We start from the raw sequence: 17595 nt of genomic DNA, 5'->3' as shown, positions 1-17595 counted from the left end.
AGCTCTGGATCCGTAAGCTTGATTCCACTTAGACACTCTCTGTTTTAAGAACTGATTTCTAGCCTGATTTTAAATTAAGTTTATTCAATGGTTTGAAGAACTCTGTGTTTAGACTCCGGTTTCAGAGAAATATTCTTACTAGGTTACACGAATATTTTGAAACTCAGCCCTTACTTTTTTTTTTTATTCAATAAAAGTTTGCACAAACAATGCATCCCACAGGAGAAACTTATGCCAGATCCCAGATGTTTAACACGTTTGCTTCAGATATTGGAGTTCATGGCCTCTTGTGCTTGTTAAACTAAAAAATGTAAGACCATAGAAATGATTTTTAATATCTAAGAGCTCTGCAAGGCCAGGCTGGACTCTGGGCAATTGCATCATTTCAACAACCTTTTGATCACAGGTTTCTCATGTGTGTATGTGTATGCATGTGTGTGTGTGTGTGTGTGTGTGTGTGTGTGTGTGTGTGCATGTGTGTGTGTGTGTGTGTGCATGCGTGCATGTGTGTGTATAATTTTTTTAAACAATCCAAGCAAACGTTTCAAGCAGAGGAAGCATAAACTCTTTTTTAAATGTTTATTTATTTTTTTAAATTTATTTTGAGAGAGAGAGAGAGAAAGTGCAAGCAGGGGAGGGGCAGAGAGAGAGAGAGGGAGAGAGAGAGAATCCCAAGGAGGCTCCACACTCAGCACAGAGCCCAACGTGGGGCTTGATCCCATGACCACAAGGTCACAACCTGAGACGAAATCAAAAGTTGGTTGCTTAACCTGGGCCACCCATGCACCCCAGAGCACAAACTCTTTAGTTTTGACTCGTTTTCAGTTTATTTTGGTTTGCTCTATGCAGAAATGTTCAGAAAGTTCCTTTTCTAATCCTGATGTTGACTCTTACTTGTAACCACGCAGCTGGGTCTCCCATTTGATTACCCAACCCTGTATTGATGAGTCTCGGGGTTCAGAATGCCATCGTACATGATACTATCCTGCATCTCCTGGGGGCTGACTGTGCCAATCACTGCGCTGTGTCTTTGCTCGTGTTGTATCATTCAACCCTCACACCCATCACCTTCACACCTACTACTTTGGTCCCAGCCACCCTCCTGTCTTGCTTCCGTTATAATCAGTTGACTATCTAGTCTTTCTGCTTCCGTTTCCTCCCGGCTCCCTGCCATGTCTTCTCAACCCAACAGCTGGGATGATCCAAATAGAAGTTAAATCTTTTAATGTCATTCCTCTACCCCCAAACCGTTTAATGTCTTCTCAGCCTATTCAGAATAAAAGCAAATGTCTTTTTGATGGCCCATGCTATCTCTCTCGCCCCAAACCTTACCCTATGCTCCTCTGTCCCTAATTTCCCCTTCTCCCTCTCTTTCTCTTATTCTAGTTGCTGTGGCCCTCTTACAGCTCCTCAGATATGCCAGGCAAGTTTCTTCTGGATGGCTCAATAGAGCAGCAGAGGTTCGAGCACACATATAATATTACGTCTATTAAGGAAAGTGGAAGATAATTTGTTTCAAACAGTTAACAACAGGTTGGTGATCTACTGGTGGAAATTTCAAAAATAAGTTCAGCAGAGGTTAAAGCACAAATAATATTATGCCTATTTAAGGTAGGAAAGTGGGAGATAATTTGTTTCAATTAACAATAAGTTAGTGATCTACTGGTGGGATTTTAAAAAAATATCTAAAGCCCACGAGGATTCACATTTTTTTCAACAATCTTTGTTATAGGAAACTTGGCCAAAGGCAAGTTTCCCTTATAAATACAAAAAGTTAAAATTAGTGGGGCAAAGCATTTTTGTCCCAACAGCACGCACTTAGTTTTGGGGGACTGTTCATTTCACCTACTGTGCAATGTTAAGGGTTGGGAGCTTTAAGTTATGGGCATTTAGTACCTGCAACTAACATACTGAACCAATGAATGAGCAATGATACCCAAAAACTAAGGCTCTCTTAAATAGCCGGAAAATAAATCATTTTGGGAGATGTGTTTCAGATCATTCAGAATACACTTTTTAAACCACTAAAACTTTGAAATAATTGTAGTCATTCTGATGGATCTTAAAAATAAAATATTGTCCACTTTCTTGTCCTGGTAGCCAGACTATGCCATATGGGAAGTTTTACTTGATGATGATTCAGGATTATCATTATAAACATTGGTGGCTACACTCTGCTGTATTATAATATTAGTGTATAAGTCAGTTTGTCCATACCTTGAATGGTCCCAGGCAATGGTGCTTCTTAAATCCCCATGTCTTCCTTGTATAATTTTATAATAGGCATGTAGGAAGGGAAAAAGGAGTCACAAATGGACAATTTCCATCCTGAGAGTTTTGTGGAAGACTTAGCTGTGTTGGTGCTTCAGAGGGAGAGGTAAGCTTTATGTGCTAATCATAAACAAAAGGGCCTTGGATCCTTTTAACAACCATTTTCTTCACCATCATTTCCGTCTTGATGCTTCTGCAACACCATCCAGCAGCTCCAAAGCATTGGCCACATTTAGAACTGGGGACCAGAGACACTTTGACACACTGCCTGGACCAAAAAGAGGGAGAATAACCAAAGGGAGGGTGGAGGCGTACCGGACACCAGTTCCCTTCACTTCACATCTTGTTTATAGGAACCTTATATAGGAAGGTACAAAATTGTCATTCAGCCCAAAGATCAACTTAACCTGCCAACATACATCTTTAAAAAATTTTTTTTTAATGTTTTTATTTACTTTTGAGACAGAGAGAGGCAGAGCATGAGCAAGGGAGGGGCAGAGAGAGAGGGGGACACAGAATCCGAAGCAGGCTCCAGGTTCTGAGCTGTCAGCACAGAGCCTGACGCGGGGCTTGAACTCACAGACTGTGAGATCATGACCTGAGCCAAAGTCGGATGCTTAACTGACTGAGCCACCCAGGCGCCCCGCCAACATACATCTTTATACATATACTCCACCATTGCGACGCGGTCTTAATCACTTTAATTCACACTTAAATAGTGCTTTGGTGTACAAAATGCTTTGTATTTTTTTCTTTCCCTCATCGAATATTTGTTCAGTATCTACACCACTGTCCCAATACTTTCTGGTAGACATTAGGAGTACAAGGACAAATATGGCCTGTCCCTCCCCATTTTCTTCTTTTGAGCATCATAATGACCCTGAGAGGTTGCTAGGGCAAAGACTATTATCCCCACTTTGCAGGAAAGAGATTGAGGCTCAGGTTCTCGCACTGTCACAAAAAAGTACAAGAGCCAGAAATTAAACTCGGGTCTTCCGCCTGTAAACCCCATGTTTTTTCCAGTACGTTATGCCTTAAACCAATACTGAGAGGCGAGCATCATGCAAAGCAAATGAAAATGTATGCGCATCACAACCGAATGAAAATGCCAAAGACTCAGTTCCAAAGAATCTTGTAAGGACCTAGTTTTTGGAGAATTCCCGTTAAGCGTCTCGTGTTCGAGTGACAGAAACCAAATATGTGTTAACTTAGGCAAAGATGTAATTTGTGGGTTCATAACTGGTGTGGCTTATGTATTAGAACAGTGGTAAAAACAGGGTGAATCTTCCCTAAGGACTGAATGCAACCAAGAAATCTAGTGCAGACTGAATGCAACCAAGAAACCTCCTATACCACTTTTGCTTCTCTTGGCATATCTCCTTTATTCTCCTTTATTGTATATTGACTTCTGTCTTGGAGATATTGACTTCTGTCTTGGAGAGTCCACCAAAACAGAGGACTGACTGCTCTTTTCTGGTTACAGTTTGAAAAAAAATATCCTAGACAAAGATTCTGATGGACGTTCCTTGGGTTTAGGTGCCTTCTCATGAGCCAATCAACTCTGACGGGGGGTGGGGGTGGGGGTGAAATCATGGGAACATATAGCAGCTGCTGCTGGAAGTCCATGTTTGGAGTAGAGGACAGGGTGATTCTTATGATCAGATTATAAATAGATGTCTACTTTGAGCACCCTAAATTTAATCTACTCATGTATTTTTTTTTCAAGCAACATCCTATTCAGTTTTAGGAAATTAATTTTTGCTGAATGCCATCCCAACATTGTACTGTATTTAAAGGAGTCAGCGTAATGCCAACAGGTATGAGCAGGAAAAACTCCATGTAGAAAAGTTAAGGAATCCTCATTACTTTTAGCCAGTCTAGGATGTGAAGAAGGAAGGCAGAATTTGGAGATGACCCAGAGCAGTGAAAGCACTCTAAAGATAAGGAGATAGTGACTCTAAAGGGGAGCATAGAACATGACTGCCACAAAATGACATTGATTTTCAGGCATGGCTATAGCCATCTTGGCGAAGGTAGGAGGCAGAATGCAGAAACTTTTGGAGCTAGAAAGGTTATCAATCTTCTGGCTACTCTCTTCACTTTTCATAACAGTAGATAGATCCAGGGAGAAGTAATATGCCCAAGTCATAAAGCCTTAATTATTTTATCAGCAAAAATATGAAAAATAGTGATACCAACAATTGCCTATTCAGGGGAGTTATTCTTCTGAGGGAAATTGGAATGAAGTTACCAGAAACTGAATAGTGCAATTTTTTCCTGCAAGGCCAACCTTCACCAGAGAGTAGAAATAAATATGCAGATGGCAGATAAAGGTGGGACCAGTGATAAAAGTGGAGATGCCAGGAGAGAGGACAAGGGAAAGTTTCCGAGTCAATAGGTTTTGAAAGTAGACCTCACAATCTATACAAAGGTAACTTTTGTGTAGTTTCCTCAGGACAATCCCAATCCTGTGACTCTTTTCCTAGTCATCATATGCTGGGGTTGGCCACACCCTGAGAGCTCTCCCCTTTACCTGACCCTCTTTTCAAATGTCTTAGGTCAATGAAGTGGCTTTCCCAACATCAGTTCTACCCCATAAGTAGCAGCAGTATGGTTTGGGGAATTGATCTCAACTTAAGGGGTAGACCTGATTAGTCAAATTGTTATCTAATCCTCTTTGCCAAGTCACTGGTTCAAGAATGAGCCTGTGAGCCTGTTCTGACCAAAGGGACAGGAAGAGAGACATTTGTCTGGAACAATTGATCTCTCAAGATTGGTTCTGGGGAATTCATTCTATCCCCCTCATCTGAATCAAAGAAAAAAGGTCTGATTGTCCATGTCAGCCATTATAGAAACATGAGGGAGGTCAATTTAGGGTAACATTTACATAATCTCAAACAGAGCAAAGGGGAAGAAAACATTCGGTGGTAAATGATCAGATTGGGGAAACAGTGACTTGGAAGTTCAACCTACCTTTGCACTTCTTTTCAATGATCTGTGGTTGTGCAACAGACCTTCCCAAGATGTAGAGGCTTAAAACAACAATGTTTTATCATTATTTAGCTCCTAAACGCAATATGGGCAGGGTTCAGTGGGGAAGGCTCATCTCTGCTCCATAAGGTGTCAGTGGGGGTAGCTCAACCAGGAACTGAAGGACCCACTTCCAAGGTGACTCACACACATAGCTGGAAAGTTGGTGCTGGCTCTGTTGGATCAGGGGGTCCTGGCCCTTGGTTCTTTTTATGTGGGCATCTCCATGTGGGTTTCTCCGCAAACTGCTTTGGCTTCCTCAGAGCAAAGGTGGCTGGATTCCAAGAACAAGCACCCAAAGACAGCCAAATAGAAGTTGTACTGCCTTTTATGACCTAGCCTTAGATGTCCTATTTCGTTATTTCCACATTCTGTAATTGACGAAGTATTCTCTTGGTCAACCAGTCACTATGGTTAGCCTACATAAAGGACAGGGGACATAGAACCCAACCTTTGAGAGGAGTTTCAAAGAACTATGAACATGATTTAAGTCACCACACAAGTTAATACATTTCCTTACTTTTATGACTACTTCAGCTGGGTTTTTTTATTACTGGTGGCCAAAAGTATCCTCATTGATACAGTTAGTGTCATCTCAGCTGTTGGCAGTAGAGTGTCCTAAATTCACAGCTTCCAAGTACAATGCCAATTGTAGCATGGTTTCCAATAATTTGTTACTAGTAATTTAATAACAAGGTTTCGAAACTATGATTTTTTTTCTGTTTGCAAATCAGAGCAGAATCAAGCTGACCCCTATAATAGCAGAACCGTCATATATTTTAATTCTATTAGACTTCTCTGAATGGGTAATTAAGGGATAGAATCAGAACAAGGATATGGTACATAGGAGCGTTATTCTAGGTTGAGGGCCATTGGCCTGGATGCCTCGTTTAGTAAGAGTGAGAAGAAACTCTGGGGTGCCTGGGTGGCTCAGTTGGTTAGGGCGTCTGACTTCAGCTCAGGGCATGATCTCACGGTTCATGGGTTCGAGCCCCGTGTCAGTATCTGTGCTAACAGCTTGGAGTCTGGAGCCTGCTTTGGGTTCTGTGTCTCCCTCTCTCTCTGCTCCTCCCCCACTTGCACTCTGTCTGTCTGTCTCTGTCTTTCTCAAAAATAAATAAAACATTAAAAAATTTAAAAAAAGAGAGACAAAACTCTAGATAGTCTGTGTGCTTAGAGTCAAATTCTTTTTCTTCTCCATTATGCTGCAGCTAAGCCAGTGGGGTTAAAGACTTGTGATCACATTTTATATTCTCTTTCTAATTCTTTTGGCCTTTCTGTGGGCAAGAAAAAGGATGAAGACATTCTTCTCGGTCATCTGCATTGTCCTGCCCCACGATGAACCCTAACAAAGCAAATAATGTTTAAGTGTCCATTGTGTTCTTAGCACTCGGCTAGGCATTGCAGGTATAAGGATAAGATGTGGTTCTCTAGGAAACTAGAAAGTGAAAGGCACTTGGAGAGCAAGAGGAAGCAACTTAAAATTAAACCAGGTGCATAAGCCAGCCTTGTAAAGAAAAAGAGAGTGAGTAAGAGCTGAGCACTTCTTGGATTTTAGGGTGATTCCTGCCCAGGTGTAGCAGCAGATCATGTGATTCTCCCTTCCCTGCTGCCTCTGACTGAGCCAAGGTCAACATCTGACCCAGCGTGCCCAACTGTGTGCTGGGAAGACCGGCCAGCAGCCTGTGCCTTGTGTCTGGAAAGTCTGAGCTGAGCCCATCAGATTGCTGGAATCTGAAAGGAGCTGCAGTGTCTTCTTTTGGGCGGTAGGCCCTAAGCTCAAAGTTCTAGCAGATTTGCCACCAAGGCATGCATCATGGACTCCGGTGCAGACTGCAGCTCTGAGGGGTCAGAGACCCCAAGAAGCGGGTTGGGGTGTTCAGGCATGCAGAAAGAAGCAGCCTCTGGGAGATGAGGGGCCACAGGGTGTCTGGACATCCTTGGGTTCTGCTCTTCCTGGGGCTCACTTGTTGAGATTCCTGAAAAAGTATGTTCCCTTTGTTTCCTTGCCCAGCGTGCCATGCTCTGTCTTTTACTTGAACTAATTTGAGTGGGTTTCTGTTCCTTGTAACCATCGGAGCTCTGTCTAGAACAAGTCAAGAATTCATAGAAGAGATGGCGATTTCAATGGGGCTTGAGTTATGAATTGGATTTATGTAAACATAACTCCTATGTCTGGACTTTCCAGTTTGCTGACCGAGCCTGTGATTTAATGAAAGGAGCTTGACCTTTAAAGTCACACACACACAGCCTTAAGGTCAAATCCTGACTCCTTCATCACTTCCTTGTGATCTTGGGAAAGTTACTTCTCTATAAAGTTTAGACAATAATCCCCACTCTGCAGGGTTGTTGGAAGAATTAAAAATAAGTCTATTCATTTGTGTGTGTGTGTGTGTATACACACACACACACACCATTAACAGTGCTTTAGACAATAATCCCCACTCTGCAGGGTTGTTGGAAGAATTAAAAATAAGTCTATTCATTTGTGTGTGTGTGTGTGTATACACACACACACACACACCATTAACAGTGCTTTAGACAATAATCCCCACTCTGCAGGGTTGTTGGAAGAATTAAAAATAAGTCTATTCATATGTGTGTGTGTGTGTGTGTGTGTGTGTACACACACACACACACCATTAACAGTGCTTGGCATGTGATAGGTCAGCAGAGAATGGCAGCTATTATCATTCCAAATGTATTTGGATGGGAGAAGGGAAGTAATTTTTAACCCTGTTCTCAGTAATGCAAAGTGGTTTTGATTGAGGCATTTTATGTTTTTCAACTTTTTCTTGAGTTTATTTATTTATTTTGAGAGAGACAGCTTGAGTGGGGGAGGGGCAGAGAGAGAGAGAGAGAGAGAGAGAGAGAGAATCCCAAGGAGGCTCCGTGCTGTTAGCACAGAGCCTGAAACCGGGCTTGAACGCACGGACCGTGAGATCATGACCTGAGCTGAAACCAAGAGTCGGATGCTTAACCCACCGAGCCACCCAGGCGCCCTACATTTCTTCACATTTTTAAGTGGCTTTGTACGCTGGGGGCAAGTGTGTGGGCATGTGGGCATGCGTGTCTGTTTGGCAAGGATATTGTTTGTGCCCCTTGCCTTCTTTCCCACTGGAGTTGTATCCACTATGTTCTCCGGCTAGTTATTGTTATTAATCAGCCTTGCGGTATGAGACGAACAGCGGTGATGAGTTGGTCAGGCTTCCAAGCAAGCTCATGTTCTGCAGGAAACGCCAAATTGTTTCCTGAGGGGATGTTTTTGAGGAATGGAAGGGTATGCTTCATTGGCCCTCACAGACCCCGTGCTGTCCCCGGAGTGCTGTCACCTCCCAGGGTGATACAATAGCTCTTTAGAAGCCAGTGCGTGGAGCTGCTGTCCAGTTTTGCTGGAAGTGTGTTTGCGTTGTTGTTTTTCTTTTTTCTTCTGGTAAATGAGGCTCAAGTAGGAAATGGATTGCAGACCTCCCACATTTCCTCAAGAAAGATCCCAACTTCATCCGTCCCCTCATAAACTAGAAGGGTGGGGGAAGCTAACAACAGGCAGGGAGTCATGGAGGGGAAAGGAATGCCCGAGAAAATAGGACTGAAAGTGTTTTGAAGACACTCCTCCCCCAACCGATGCCTCTAATTAATAAAAAGATCAATGCGTACTTCAAACTAACAAATTAAGACGCAATTGTCGTAAGAATACGTCTTTGGATATTTGGCTCACCTACCAACCACATTTATTCGTGAATTCTCCTTATGGAGCAGTTTTAAAGAGAAGGAAAGAAAGTCTTGGCATCCTAAACTGCCTGGGGATTTTTCTGGGCGTATGAGTTTTCCTCAAATTCTGATGAAAGCAAAAATCACAAATAATAGCCTTCAAATTTTATTTCAGATAGTGAGTTTGAGTTGCATTTGTAAACAACCACTAATATTCAGATGTAGTCGTCCAAAGAGTTTTTAAATCTTTCTCTTTTCTGCTGTGACACATATTTTGATTTCATATCTGACCAAAAGGATAGAAAATTGTTAAACAGAATTTTACTGAAGGTTTTACTGAGGCTGAATCCTCTGATTTACCGTTGGCCCAACGGGAGCCCCCTAGTGGCACGAGAGGGGGTCTGGGCACACTGGTCTGGAGCTCTCCTCCACCTCACCACAGAAAATCATGGTTGGAGGGTGTGTCAGGAAACCATTGCCCTGCGACGGTCCCAACACGCCGAGGCATGAAATGACAATCATCTATTGTTTCTCATGTGTCTGCTGGTCAGCTGGAGATGAGTTCATCTCGTCTGGGTTTATCTGGAATGACTGTCATTCCATGTCTCTCATCCTCGTTGGACCACCTGGCTTGGCCCAGGCGAAATCTTCTCATGGCTTTGGCAGAAGCACAAAGGGCAAGCGGCAACATACAAGGCCTTTTCAGCTAAGCACTGACATGTAGCACTCTTGGTCCTATATCACTCTATTGGCCAGAGCGAGCCGAATGGCTGAACCCATAATCAAGGGCTAGGCAAATCTAGTCCACTCCTTGAGTGGAAGGAAATTCAAAGTCATGGCCAAGAGTATGGGTACAGTGAGGGACGAAGGGCTGGGGCCAATACTGTAAACGGTCACAGAGAAGAAGTTCTATGACTACTCTTGGTGAGTGAAACCATACTGCTTGCCTGCAACTGGGACATGCTGGTCTGTTCTGTGGCAGTGATGATGGCTATCATAACTTGGTGCTTTTAAGCCCTCAGTATTTCTCCTAATTTCTCTAATTTTGGTTCCACGTCTCTCCCTGGGCAACCTTCTGATTATCACTCAGCTTCCTATATGGTTGTTTCTGTAGGGTATAGTATAATGTTTGGACCATGAGCTAGAAGCATCTGGGACCCATAGCGATTGTTTGTCTCATGTTCTGTTCACAGACAGGCCCTATTAATATTGGTAGAATCTATTGTCTACCTCAGTCCCTAGGGAGCTTGGCTGAGCCTTCTTCTTCAACAGAGTTTCGCTTAAAATGCTAATGGTGAAAAGACACAAGTTTCTAAGCTTGAAAAGTCAAAAGTCAGTTTCCATACTCCAGTGAAGTCATTCTGTGAAGCCAGTGAGCAACTAAATAACTACCCTTCTTGGGGAGACCCCTGTTGGTGTATGATTCTACCCAAATATTTGTAGTTCCTACTTATAACACCAGCACTTTTTCTTTCACAGGGGAAGGGAAGAAGAGTATAACCCACGTAATCCTCCTGTTGGGCAGCCAAGGACATGCCTGGTGAATCAGAGGGCTCCAGCTGGGGAAGAAGAAGCAGTAAAGTGTTACTGATACAAGAATAGAATCTTACAGAGTTATGGGAGAAACTCGGGGGAATAAAGGTCTGGAAGTGGGGTTGAAGGAGCAAAGCCTAAACGGCCCCCTATGAGGTACAGGTGCAGGTGAATGTACTGGGTCGGAATTTGCATCTAGGAAACCGGGCACACCTGGCTGCACAAGCAGACTCCACGGAAGAACTGTGGAAAAATCTAGGGATAGCTCTCAGCTCTGTAGGTCTTCAGCCAGGCTCTGGAGGAGGGCCTGGGAGGACTGGCTGTGGAAACTGACAGCATCTCTGTTGGTCTGCCACTGTAATCTTGGGGGGGTCTTCCAAGAGGAATAGCTCTGTTTCATTTATACCTTCCAGATCTTGTCCACATTTTTCTTGCGCTCAGACTAACATAGAGCCATACATAGGGAAAGAAATTTTGGGAGATGTAGTTACAGCTTAAGCAAGTTGACACAGTTTAAGCCATTGTACACGGGACTGCAGAAGAATGCAGACACATTTACTTTAGGTTTGAATCATTTCTTCCAATCCATCCAAAGTTCACAGGAAGTAAGAATTTAGATGTTTCTCTCCTTCATTAAGGGAGTCTGGGGGCATTTGTTCTGGAATCCTGGGGCAGTTCCACATGATGTGCTCCACGCGTCTTTCATTCTCTTTAGACCAGCTTTCCAGTCTGGGTGAATTGATGAGGTGGTTGGTAGAAAATCCTCTTTTTTTTTTTTTTCCTGAATCCTCTGTTCTTTTCCTCTTTTATAACCTTCCTTTGATCCCAGCGGTGCTATTGCCTCTTGTTCTAGGGGTTGAATAATTTTCATTTAGGCTTCCGTGAAACTGTCAGCCTCTTGGTGCTCTGAAGCTTCATTGATTAATGGGGCTTGGAGAAGGAGGAGGATGGTGATGTGTTGGGGAAGGGCTTTGGGGCGAGGGCACTGGGAAAAGAGGACTTCATCATGCTGGGTCTCTTGGTGGAGCATCTATGACCAGCCATTTTCCCACTGTTCCCTAGCTTTGGTGGGTACTAGTTACCCAGGAAAGAAGAGGATGGGGGAAGGAAAAGAAAAAAAAAGAAGCTCACTCCATCGCAAACAGTCCCGGTTTATTCATCACGTGTCCTGGAGATCAGTAGACAAACTCCCTGGTGGGATACTCAAGAGCCTTCAGAGCCAACTTCTCACAATTAGTTTCTATCTCTCAATATACAGTTGACCCTTGAACAAGGCAGGGTTAAGCGATAGGACCCGTTGGGCAGTCAAACATCTGGGTGTAACTTCTTTTTAATGTTTATTCATTTTTGAGAGAGAGAGAGACTAGCAGAGGGGCAGAGAGAGAGGCAGAGAGAGAATCCCAAGCAGGCTCTGTGCTGTTAGCGCAGAGTCTGAGGCGGGGCTTGATGTTATTAATGGTGAGATCATACCTGAGCCAAAATCAAGAGTTGGATGCTTAACTGACTGAGCCACCCAGGCACCCCTGGGTATAACTTTTGTCTCCCCAAAACCTTAGCTGCTAATAGCTGTTGACTGGACGCCTAACTGACAACAAAACCAGTCAATTCACATCTATTTTGTACATTATATGTATTATATGCTGTATTCTTACGATGAAGTAAGTTGGAGGGAAAAAATGTTACTAAAAATCATGAGGGAGAGAAGATACATTTACAGCACTGTATTGTACCAAATTCACGTGTAAGTGGACCCAGGCAATTCAAACCTGTGTTGTTTAAAGGTCAACTATATTCTCTGAGTGACACCAGACCTCCTGAAGCTCACTCAGGGAAATTCTTCAATGTGCAGGAAAGAGATTCACAAGGGCTGCTGAGTGATGGTGACTCTATGCCAGTTTTCAGGTCAAGATGTCAGCATTCTGATCAGGTGGCCACACAAAAGAGAGCACAAAGAGCTGTGGATTCATAAAGATATTTATTTGTCCAATTGGGACAAACTTAAAGTCTGTGGCCTTAATACCTTTGAAAAATTTTCATGTTCCGTGTCTCCCATGCAATGCTTAGAGCAGGAGACATCATTTTCTGGTGTCTGATGTAATCTATATGCCATCATTTCTGACAGTGTTAATCAGGGTAAGTAAAGTTACCTGCTTGGTGGGGGTGGGGTGGGGGAGCGGAATCCCTAAATGTTAGGAGTTCACACCATAAAGTTTATTTTTCACTCCCATCACAATCCCGTCAAGATTAGCGGGTGGTGGGGAGAGCTTTGTTCTGTGAAGTCAATCAGGGACCTGGCCTCCCATTTGGTCACATTTTCAGCTTCAGCAATGGTCTAAGGTGGTCAGGGAGAGAGTGGGGAGAAGGCTCACCAGTTCTTAATTAGCTAGACCCAGAAGTAAAACTCTACCTTTGCTTAAATTCTATTGGTGAGAACTGGCCCCATGTGAAGGGGAAAGGACAAAGTAATTCAGCTTTGTGTTCAGGAAAAGGAAAGGAAGTTTGGTGAGCATTCATGGCTCTGCTGAAATGTCACTTTCCCTCTGAAGCAAGTGCTTAGGATTGTTCCTGATGTACCATTGGTACTCAAGAATGTTAGTTGAACAAGTACATAAATGAATGAATGAATGAATGAATGAATGAATGAATATGTATAGGCTTCTGCTTTTCTAAGGCAGAAAATGAGAAGAAAATAATTTGGGGGGAAGCAGAAATCTGTCTGCCACCTCCATTTTATTCATATGGCCATTTGTATTTGTGATATTACTTCACGTGCACTCTAGGAATTCATATTCTTTTAAAGACTTTTTTTCTCATTCATTCAACAAATATTTGAAGGCCTTCTATGGGTCAGGTGCTAGGCTCAGGAAGTTATAATTCCTGTCTCTTTGGTAACTCACGTAGGATGAGGTTAGTAGGAGGAGGGCAAAGAAGCCAGCAATCACAATGATCGTGTAGGTGCCATGATCGAAATACGGATGGCTGGTGGTGGGAGTGCTGGGGTTAGGCACCTAATCCGCTCTGGGATGGCTGTTATGGCGTTTCATCTTCCAGAAGAGGTGATACGTCAGCTGAATGAACGTGAATTTGCCAACTGATACCCATACAATAGAGGTAAGGGAAACAGTAGTGCAAATTTGGCAATTGAGGGAACAGCAGTTGGTTCAGAAAGTCAAAAATGTACCCCAAAATGGGTAGTGGAGGGGAGGCTGAAGGGGTAGGACTGGACTGAGTCATCCATCATTTATAAACTGCACTAAATGCAGGATGAATGAAAAGGGATTGGGACAGGGATGAGGTGATTTCTCTCTCAAATGAAAGAATATGAGTAGGAAAATCTAAGCAGCAATGTTATCCACACCAACCTGGTTATATTTTTCTCCTCAGATCTGCTTCAAAGAATATAAGACATTAAACATTAACATTTAACATTAAAACTAAGCCAACAAAAGCCACTCAGAATGTTGCAAGAACCATCACTTTATGGGAAGAGTTTAAAACACAAGGGCACAGAGAAAGGTATATAGTATCCTTTATTCCTATCTTGCCTCTGGAACAGGAAGGAGGCCCATTTCGAGGAAAACAGAGGACACGGTTTCATTGTTTTCAAAGAACTATGTTTGTCAACAGAAGTGTTCTTTTAAGGATACCTTTTTAGATGGAAGGTGGAAGGAAAGGAAGAACATTTCAGGGAACGCTTTCTCTTGGGACTTTGGCATCAGCGAGGTTGGTAAGATTGTTCAGTTAGGGACCCAAGGGCTCAGTCCAGTTAATAAGTATTACTAAGCATTCACTCATTTTTTTTTCCTTCAGCACATCTGAGCGACACTTTTATGCCCTGCATTATGATGTCAGTTGCTGCAGGAGAGTAAAGGATAGGTGAAGGTCCCTCGCCTTGAGAACTAACACGTGCAGCTAGAGGTTTCTAGCCAAGGATGTGCTCTATTGAAGGGTGTGAGATGATAGAAAATAAATATCGGTCTCTTAGGAGTGCCTGGGTGGCTCAGTGGGTTGAGCATCCGACTTTGGCTCAGGTCATGATCTCGTGGTTCATGGTTCATGAGTTGGAGCCCCACATCGGGCTCTGTGCCAACAGCTCAGAGCCTGGAGCCTGCTTCAGATTCTGTGTCTCCCTCTCTCTCTGCCCCTCCCCTGCTTGCACTCTGTCTCTCTTTCTCTCTCTCTCTCAAAAATAAAAAAACAATATATATGTATCTATATCTATCTATATCTATATCTATATCTATATCTATATCTATATCTATGTATACACATATCTATCTATCTATCTATCGTATTGGTCTCTGCCCCAGGTTCCTGGCTCAGGAAATCCTAAAATCCTTGTAAATTTCCAAGTGATAAGAGCACTAGGTGACTCTGTGTGGGCTCCTGGATGAGGAATGGTCACCAGAAAGACCATGATTAAAAACTTGCAAGAGGGGAAAGTGGCTGAAGTGGGGCTAATAAGTGGTCATGCCTATGTGAGGAAGCCTCCATAAAATCCCAATCAATAGTGCAGGGTTTGAAGACCTTCCAGGTTGGCAAACACATCCACACTGGAAGGATGATGCACCCCAACTCCACGGGGACCCTCCCAGACCTTGCTCTATGTATCTCTCTTCATCTGGCTGTTCACCTGCATCCTTTATCATATCCTGTAATAAACTGGTAAAACTAAGTAAGCATTTCCCTGTGTTCTGTAAGCTGCTCTAACAAATTACTTGAACCCAAGGTGGGGGGCGGTTCATTGGAAACTTTGACCTATAGCTGGTTGGTCCGAAGCACAGGTGATAACCTGGCATGTGATGTGGGGGTGGGGTGGGGGTGCAGGAAGACAGTCTTGTGGAATTGAACGCTTCACCTGTGGGATCTGATGCTCTCTCCAGGAAAGTGATGTCAGAATTGAGTTGAATTGTGGGACATCTATCTGACGTTGCAGAGAATTACTTGGTGTGGGGGGAAAACCTCCACATATTTAGTGACCAGAAATGTTGGAAATGAAATGTTTTATATGAGGAATAAAGGAGATACACGGGCAAGAGATAATGCAGGAGGAAAGAACTGGGTTTTCCCTTACAACAGGTGGGAAACTGAGTTTTTCTAATACAAAGTGTCAGAGAAAATATACATATTCACTCTCTCATTTGACCTTTAAATAGAGCACATCATATGTGTATATACACACGCACACATTTTATATAATATAAATTTAAGAGCCTTGGAGTCTGAAGTCCAGAGTCGGTCTTGACTCTATACTCAGGCAACCACCATTTGTTTGACTGTCAATATTTTCAACTGTAAAAGAAGGATAATAACAGTTACATCATAATTGTGAGGGTCGAATGAGATGACTCATGTGAAAGCTTTGTGTAAACAGTACAGAACTTTGCAAACATTTGTAATAGAGAAATGATTGAAGGTGAATGTACGAGGACTTTTAAGCAGTGTTTATCAAAGTGTGTGAGTTGAAACACTAATTCCCCAGGATGGCAACAGGCATCTCTCAGAAAGAGAGTTGTGTGGTGTGTAAGGGAGGCGAAACTTTACTGCCACCCTTTTAGGGTTTCTGGCTGGGACTGAGAATTAAGTTGGCATAGATGAACAGGAGTGAAGCATACAGATCTTTAACATGGACACAGCAGCCCTTATGGGAGAATGAAGATCCAAAGAAGCAGTTAGAGATGAACATTATATACTAAGTTGAACAAAGGGTGCTAAATAATAGAAAAGGGGCTTGAGCTGGGGCAGATAATGGTGAAGGGACCAGGAAGATCAGGGTTAGTTTCACAAGGTTTGTGCGTATAGACTTCCTTTATCCTCTACTCCCTGGTGATAAGAATGTTTCTTGCCTCCCAGTATAGGGAAGACATCTTTCACTCGGGAGTTTCATCTTCCACTTTCAGGAAGAAAAAGGAGGGTCAGAGTGATCTTCTTGTATCTGCTGTTGTTCAAGTGCCTTTAACTTAAAAGAACCCTTATGTCAAAGTGGCATATTTTGGCCTACCACCCTTCAGGTCAAATAAAGTTGGGAACTACAGGATGATACAAAGCAAAACACAGTTCTTAAGCGTGTTAAGTGCCCGTGACTCTCAAGGAGGGTAATTATACTGTGTCTGTTTCCCAGATTAATTTGATCTTGGGATCTAGCCCCCCCTCCACCTACACTCCAGCATCTGTAGGGCCTGGAGATGAGCAGAACCCACTTACCCCCTTTGGGACAGACTGCTCCTTGGGAAGAAAAGGCTGACCTTTACTTCAATTCGTACTTCCTCAGCCTTTCAAAAGCTGAGCCATTCATCAACAGGTAATCTAGGAATCCACTCAACAACTTTCCAGGAACGGGGCTGAGACTCCCACCGTGGGAGGCACAAAAGAAAAGGGTGGGCCCACTCCTTGCCAGGGTGCGAGAGTGGATTCTAGCATAATATGGGGGCCCGGGCACTGTAGTAGACACCTTCCGACAGGCCTATTGCTAGCAAGGTGGTGGTAGATGTGAAGCCACAACAGTGAAGAGAAGCGGGCTGATCCTTAAAGAATTTAAAATTAGGGTGTAAAGTCAGGTGACGCTACAAGGCAGCTAAGAAAAGCTTCTTCCGTTTCCAAGGGTGCAGCCACACCTCTGGCAAGAAAGCCTGCTCCTCCGTCCCCTCTACATAAAAGTTCAGGTCCCAAACGTTCCCTCTGTCCCTTGGTTAGTTTTTATCTCCCTTCTGACCCTTCCAGGCACTCCGAAGACCTCTCAGGAGGGGCCCAGGGCGGCGGCTGGGAGAGGCGGGGAGGGAGGGGCCGAGCGCGCAGGCCCGCGCGCTCAGGTACCGGCCCGGCGGCCCCGCCCCGCCCCTCGGCGCGCACCTCCCGAGGGGCGGGGCGGATTTGGAGGGACCGGGGGCGGGGTCTCGGGGCGCTGCCGCACGAGGTGACCCCGGGCCCGGCTCCCGCTGGAGGCCACGGCGGAGCGCCCGCTGGCTGCAGGAGGTAACCGGCCTCGGCCGCGCGGCGCCGTCTCAGCGCGGCGTGGAGCGGGGGGGCGCCCGGGAGCGGCGCGTGGAGACC

At 44.0% G+C, this 17595-nt stretch overlaps 1 protein-coding gene across 2 annotated transcripts in view; it reads left to right on the top strand.

Moving 5' to 3' along the window:
- Positions 1-17415: 17415 nt before the first annotated feature.
- Positions 17416-17595, top strand: part of TC2N (tandem C2 domains, nuclear) — a 44672-nt gene continuing 44492 nt past the window's right edge. Inside the window, exon 1 of one of the 2 annotated variants that reach the window (XM_019462056.2) lies at positions 17416-17517. The gene's annotated coding sequence lies outside the window, so the exon portion shown is untranslated. The remainder of the gene's footprint in view (positions 17518-17595) is intronic. The other variant, XM_019462058.2, reaches the window with a different exon arrangement.

Source organism: Panthera pardus, unplaced genomic scaffold (assembly GCF_024362965.1).
Source record: "Panthera pardus isolate Hobbes unplaced genomic scaffold, ASM2436296v1 HiC_scaffold_24, whole genome shotgun sequence".
Taxonomy (NCBI): Eukaryota; Metazoa; Chordata; class Mammalia; order Carnivora; family Felidae; genus Panthera; species Panthera pardus.
The sequence above is the reverse complement of the archived record's forward strand: the minus strand, read 5'-3'. Positions and strand labels throughout refer to the sequence as shown.